The following is a 7853-nucleotide window of genomic DNA, read 5'->3' as shown; positions in this document are numbered from 1 at the left end:
GAATAACTAAATAAAAATCCTTAAAAAAAGGAGAGAGCAGAGCTGTATAGGAGTAGAAGTTTGCATGTTATTAAAGTTAAGTTTCTATCAATTTAATTAGAATGTAATAAATTTAGGACATGTAATCCACCTGGTAATCACAAATAATATTTTGAGAAAATTACCTGAGAAATGAGGAGGGAATCAAAACAATTAACAAAAAAGTCAAGTAAACTCAAAGAACAGCAATGTATGAAATGAAGGATAAAAATAGTATCACATTCAGAAAACAATCAGGAAATTGGCAGATACAAATCATTCTTTATGAGTAAATACTTTAAATGCACATGTATTAAACTCCAATAAAAAAGCATAAACTGGCAGAATAGATTTTATTTTTTAAAAAGATTTTATTTATTTACTCATGAGAGACACACAGAGAGAGAGAGAGAGAGGCAGAGACACAGGCAAAGGGAGAAGCAGACTCCGCGCAGGGAGCCCGACGCGGGACTCGCTCCCGGGACTACCAGTATCACGCCCTGGGCCACAGGCAGGCGCTAAACCGCTGAACCACCCAGGGATCCCCCAGAATAGATTTTAAAAACATGACCCAACTCTTTATTGTTTGCAAGAGACTCACTTTTCATCAAAAGACACGAATGACTTCAAAGTGAAAGCATAGAAAAATATACTTTGTTAAATAGCAAACAAAAGAAAGGGACATTAAAAATTGACATTAAATCAAAAACTATATTTGATGTAGAAAACCTAAAAGACTTTACCAAAAACTTGTTAGAACTAATACATGAATTCAGCAATTCGCAGGATATAAAATCAATGCACAGGAGTCCGTTGCATTTCTATACACTAACAATGAAGCAGAAGAAAGAGAAATCAAGGAATTGATCTCATTTACAATTGCACCAAAAACCATAAGACATCTAGTAATAAACCTAACCTAAGAGGTAAAGGATCTGTACTCTAAAAATTACAGAACACTTATGAAAGAAATTGAAGAAGACACAAAAAAATGGAAAAAACATTTCATGCTCATGTATTAGAACAAATATTGTTAAAATGTCTATGCTACCCAAAGCAATCTACATATTCAAGGCATTCCCTACCAAAATATCATCAACATTTTTCACAGAACTGGAGCAAACAATCCTAAAATTTGTATGGAATCAGATAAGACCCCAAATAGCCAAAGGAATGTTGAAAAAGAAAACCAAAAGCTGGTGGCATCACAATGCTGGACTTCAAAGTGTATATTACAAAGCTGTAATCATCAAGACAGTGTAGTACTGGCACAAAAACAGACATACAGATCAATGGAACAGAATAGAGAGCCCAGAAATGGACCTTCAACTCTGTGGTCAACTAATCTTCAACAAAGCAGGAAAGAATATCCATCCAATGGAAAAAAAAAAAAAAACAGTCTCTGCAACAAATAGTGTTGGGGAAATTGGACAGCCACATGCAGAAGAATGAAACTGGACCACTTTCTTCCACCATACATGAAAATAAATTCAAAACGGATGAAAGACCTAAATGAGAGACAGGAATCTATCAAAATCCTAGAGAAGAATTCAGGCAACAAACTCTTTGACCTCAGCTGCAGTAACTTTTTGCTAGATACATCTCCAAAGGCAAGAGAAACAAAAGCAAAAATGAAGTCTTGGTATTTCATTACGATAAAAAGCTTTGCACAGCAAAGGAAACTGTCAACAAAACTACAAGGCTACCTAGGGATGGGAGAAGATTTTTCAAATGTCATATCACATAAAGCACTAGTATCCAAAACTTATAAAGAATTTATCAAACTCAACACCCAAAAAACAAATAATCCAGTCAAGAAATGGGCAGAAGACATGAACAGACATTTACTCAAAGAAAACATAGACGTGAAAAAATGCTCAACATCACTTGGCATCATGGAAATACGAACCAAAACCACAATCAAATACTACCTCACTATGGTCAGAATGGCTCAAATGAGCAACTCCAGAAACAAAAGATGTTGGCAAGGATGTGGAGAAAGGGGAACCCTCGTACACTGTTGGTGGGAATGCAGTCTGGTGCAGCCACTCAGGAAAACAGTATGGGGGTCCCTCAAAAAGTTAAAAATAGAGCTACCCTATGACCCAGCAACTGAACTTCCAGGTATTTATCCAAAAGATTAAAAAATAGTGATTTGAAGAGGCACATGCACCCAATGTTTATAACAGCAATGTCCACAATAGCCAAAATATGGAAAAAGCCCAGATGTCCACTGACAGATGAATGGATAATGAAGATGTGGTATATATACAATAGAACATTACTCAGTTATCAAAAAGAATGAAATCTTGCCATTTGCAATGATGTGGATGGAACTAGAGGATATTATGCTAAGCAAAATAAGTCAGTCAGAGAAAGATAAATACTATATGATTTCACTCATATGTGGAATTTAAGAAACAAAACAGATGAACATAATGGAATGGAAGTAAAAATAAAATAAGATGGAAACAGAAAGGGAAGTAAACCATAAGAGAGGAAACAGAGTTGCTGGAGGGGATGGGGGGCAGGGGTAACTGGATGATGGGCATTAAGGAGGGCACTTGATGTGATAACCACTATATGTTATATGCAACTGATGAATCACTAAATTCTACCACTGAAACTAGTAATAAAGTATATGTTAGCTAAATTGAATTTAAATTTTAAAAACTGTTACTAGAGGCAAAGAAGGACAATATATATTGGTTAAAAATAAATTTATCAAGAAGATATAAGAGGGACTCTTAGAAGATTAAGCAGAGTAGGATGATACTAAGCTCACCTCAAACTATGAATACACTTAGATAACAGCCACATCAGTGCAACTAACAAAGAAAATGACCTAAAGCCTGACAGAATACATTCTCCATGGTTAATCAGAGAAGAGGCCACATTGAAAATGGGAGGAAGGGCAGAGTCCCAGTTGGGAACCAAACTACAGCTGAAACTAAGGGCAGAGTCCCAGTTGGGAACCAAACTACAGCTGAAACTAGCCACAAACGGGAGGGACACCACAAGCATGGAGAAGAGAGAGTTACAGACCCCACACCAGGAACCCCAGACATGGTGGTTCTGCACTGAGAAGATGAGTTCCCATAACACTTGGCTTTGCAAACTAGGCAGGCTTAACAACATGAATTTTTACAGTCAGTAGAGCATAACACCAGGAACATTAAATATCAGTAGACTGAGCTCTGGGAGAGCAGAGGGCAATATGGAACTGAGTCTCCCAGCCTGAAGATCTGGGATAACATACATCCTTGCTGAGATACAGCATAAAAACAGCAGTTTAAAAAGCACCTGGGGCACTAACCTCATAAAGTGCACTGGAGGGGCAGGGATCTTTAGGAAATTTCTCCAAGAACGAAAGAGCTGGAGGGTGTCATTTATCCCCCTCCCCCCAGCAGAGATACCTAAATGCCTATGGTAACCAGCACAAACATTTCCAACATACCTTGCTAATACAGTACACCCTGCTCCCGTGTTTTCCTGAGGACTTGCCCCATCCAACCCACCCCACTCAGCAGGAGTCCCTCAAAAGTGATGCCTGACACATCTCATTCTGCAAGCAGCCCCAACAATGTTCAGTACCATTGCAATTTGACTCTTGCCCTTAGAGGAAAGGAAGATAATCACTCATACATGTTCACCTGCAGCCCCAGCAGTGGGTTAGTGGCAGACATCTGATCTGCTGGCCTCACCCACCAAAGAAAACCTCACATGGACCAGCAAGGGAGAGAGAGCCCTATAGTTCAGAGTTACTGCAACTCTGACAGACTGGAAACAGATATCTGGTCTGACTGCAGCCCCCCACCCCCTCAATGAAATCATCTCAGGGGACAACACAGGGAAATGGCCCTTCAGGTCAATGCAATTGCAATCCTAACAAATGGGTTGAGTACAGGCATCTGGTCTGATCAAACTACAAGTCCAAGGTGGCCCCAGACTGGGCCTTAACTGCACAAGGACCAAAACCTGCCCACAACAAGCAAAGAGAGCCATGTTAGGCAACTGAACCAAAGGCAAACACTCAAACACAACAGTAGGGCACATAAAATATACATAAGAGACACCCCTAAAGTATCTGGTTCTCGTGAACAGGAAACATTGCACTACAGAACACTACAGGACCTCTTCTTCATAAGGCCACTAATTTCAAGATCAGGAAACATGATTGTCCTAATATATAGAAACAAACACATAGAGTTAGACAAAATGAAGAAACAGAGGAATGTATTCCAAATGAAAGAACAGAACAAAATCACAGCAAAAGAGCAAAATGAAACAGAAATAAGCCAGCTATTGAATGCAAATAATAGTCATAAAGATATTTACTGGACCTTAGAAAAGAGTGCAGGATATCGGGGCACCTGGGTGGCTCGGTGGTTGAGCATCTGTCTTTGGCTCTGGTCATGATCCTGGGGTCCTGGGATTGAGTCCTTCATTGGGCTCCTCATGGGGAACCTGCCTGTCTGCCTGTGTCTCTGCCTCTCTCTCTATGTCTCTGATTAATAAATAAGTGGAATCATTTTTTTAAAAAAAGTGCAGGATCCCAGTGAGATCTTCAACAAAGAAAATTTTAAAAAGAAACAGAGATGAAGAACTCAATTACTGAAATTAAAAATACGCTAGAGAGATGAATAATAGACTAGAGGAAGCAGAAGAATGGATCAGCAAGCTAAAAGACAGAATAATGGAAACCAACCAAGGTGAATAGCAAAATGAAAAAAGAATAAGAATAGGTTAAGGGAATTCAGTGACATCATTGAGCATAATAACATTTGTGTTACAGAGATATCAGAAAAAGAAGAGAGAAAATACTGTAAAAAAAATTATCTGAAGAAATAACAGCTGAAAACTTCTCCCTAATCTGTCCAAGGAAACAGACATCCAGATCCAGGAGACAAAGAGATCCCTCAACAAAATCAACCAAAGGAGGTCCACACCAAGACACATAATAGTTAAACTTATCAAATCACTAAGCTGTACACCTTAAAATAATGTAACATTGTGCACCAACAATATTTAAAAACAAAATTTTCATGTCTTCTGCCCTCTTAAATTGGATTATTTGCTTTTAGGGTGTTTAGTTTTATAAATTCTTCATACATTTTGGATACTAACCCTTTATCAGATATATCCTTTGGAAATATCTTCTCCAATTCTGTACATTACTTTTTAGTTTGGTTGATCGTTTCTTTCATTGTGCAGAAGCTTTTTATTTTGATGTAGTCCCAATAGTTTATTTTTCCTTTTGTTTCTTTTTCCTTAGGTGACATATCTATAAAAAGTTACTATAGCCAATGTCAAAGAGGTTACTGCCTGTGTTCACTTCTAGAATTTTTATGCTTTTAGGTCTCATATTTAGGTCTTTAAACTATTTTGAATTTATTTTTGTGTATGGTGTATTAAAGTGGTCCAGTTTCATTATTTTGCATGTAGCTGATGAAGTTTCCCAACACCATTTGTTGAAGAGACTGCCTTTTTTCCATTGGATATTCTTTCCTGCTTTGTCAAATATTAATTGACCATATAATTGGAGCTATAAGAAAAATCAAAATCCAAACCTAGTAGAAGAAAGAAAACAATAACTATGACAACAGATATAAATGAAATAGAGATTAAAAATAATAGAATAGATCACAGAACTCAGAGCTGGTTCTTTGAAAAGATAAATAAAATTTATAAGCCTTTATTAAGACTCATCCAAAAGACAGAGAGAGAGAGAGAGCTCAAATAAATAAAACCACAAATGAAAGAGGAGAAATAACAACTGATACTAGAGAAATATAAATGATTATAAGAGAATATTATGTAAAGTTATATGCCAACAAATTGGACATACTACAAAAAAAAGACAACATCCTAGAAACATATAACTTCCCAAAACTGAATTATGAAGAAATAGAAAATTTGAACATAATTATTATTAGTAATGAAACTTAATTAGTAATAAAAAAAACTCCTACCAAAGAAAAGGCCAGGACCAGATGATGTCACAGGTGAATTCTACCAAATATTAAAGAAGAGTTAATACCTATTCTCAAAATATTCCAAAAACTAGAAGAGGAAGGAAAGCTTCCAAATTCGTTCTATGAGGCCAACATTACCCTGGTACCAAGACCAGACAAAGACACTACAAAAAAAAAAAAGAAACTATAGGCTAATACCCCTAATGAACATATGTGCAAAATTCACCAATAAAATATTAGTAAACCAAATCCAACAATGCGTTTAAAAAATCATTCACCATGTCCAAGAGAGATTTATTTCAGGGATGCAAGGTGGTTCAATATTCACAAATGAATCAACATGATACATCACATTAATGAGAGAAAGGATTTTAAAATGTGATCATTTCAATAGATGGGGAAAAAAGTGATGAAATACAACATCCAACAAAGTAGGTTTCAAGGGAACATACCTCAACATAGTGAAGGCCACTGATGAAAAATCAACAGCTAACATCATACTCAGTGGAAAACTCAAGAGTTTTTCCTCTAAGATCAGAAACAAGACTGGGACGCCTGGGTGGCTCAGCATTTGTCTGCCTTTGGCTCAAGGCATGATCCCGGGTGCAGGGATTGTATCCCACATTGGGCTCCCTGCTTCTCCCTCTGCTTATGTCTCTGCCTCTCTCTGTGTGTCTCTCATGAATAAATTAATTTAATTTAATTTAGTTTAAAAAGAAACAAGACAAGGGTTTCCACTCTTGACACTCTTATTCAACATAGTATTGAAAGTCCTAGCCACAGCAATTAGAGAAGAAAATAATAAAAGTCATCCAAATTTGTAAGGAAGAAGTAAAATGGTCACTATTTGCAGTTGACATGATACTGTATATAGAAAACCTGACAGACTCCACCAAAAAACTACTAGAACTAATAAATGAATTCAGCAAAGTCATAGGACACATGGTCATACATCCTCAACAAACAGAAATCTCTTGCATTTCTATACACTAATAGTAAAGCAGCAGAAAGAGAATTAAGAAAACAATCCCATTTACAATTGCACCAAAATAGTAAATACCTAGGAATAAACTTAACCAAGGAGGTTAAAGACCTATACTCTGAAAACTATAAAACAATGATGAAAGAAATTGAAGATGGCACAAATGGAAGGATAGTCCATGCTCATGGATTGAGAAAACAGATGTTGTTAAAATTTCTATACTACCCAAAGCAATCTACAGATGTAATGCAATCTCTAGCAAATATCAACAGCATTTCTCACATAACTAAAACAAATCATTCCAAAATTTGTATGGAGTCACAAGAGATCCCCAAAAGACAAAGCAATCTTAAAAAAGAACAAAACTGGGGGATCCCTGGGTGGCTCAGCGGTTGGGGATCCCTGGGTGGCTCAGCAGTTTGGCGCCTGCCTTCGGCCCAGGGCGTGATCCTGGAGACCCGGGATTGAGTCCCACGTCGGGCTCCCTGCATGGAGCCTGCTTCTCCCTCTGCCAGTGTCTCTGCCCCTCTGTGTGTGTGTGTGTCTCTCATGAATAAATAAATAAAATCTTAAAAAAAAAACTGGAGGTATCACAATCCGAGTTTCAAGACATACTACGAAGCTGTAGTAATCAAAACAGTAGAGCACTGTCACAAAACAGACACATAGAACAATAGAACTGCTGCTAACACTGCATCTCTTGATGGAGTTTTGGGGAGCCTCATTACTAGCAGTGGTGACAACAGGTCACATTTCACAAACAGACCACACCTAGTTAAAAGGTGTTACATTCAGGCCAAGGACCAAACACTGGCCACAGCAGGCTAAGAGATCCTCTGTTGACAACCCGCCTGAAGAATAGAGTAGCAGGACAAAAA

Source organism: Canis lupus, chromosome X (assembly GCF_003254725.2).
Source record: "Canis lupus dingo isolate Sandy chromosome X, ASM325472v2, whole genome shotgun sequence".
NCBI lineage: Eukaryota > Metazoa > Chordata > Mammalia > Carnivora > Canidae > Canis > Canis lupus.
The sequence above is the reverse complement of the archived record's forward strand: the minus strand, read 5'-3'. Positions refer to the sequence as shown.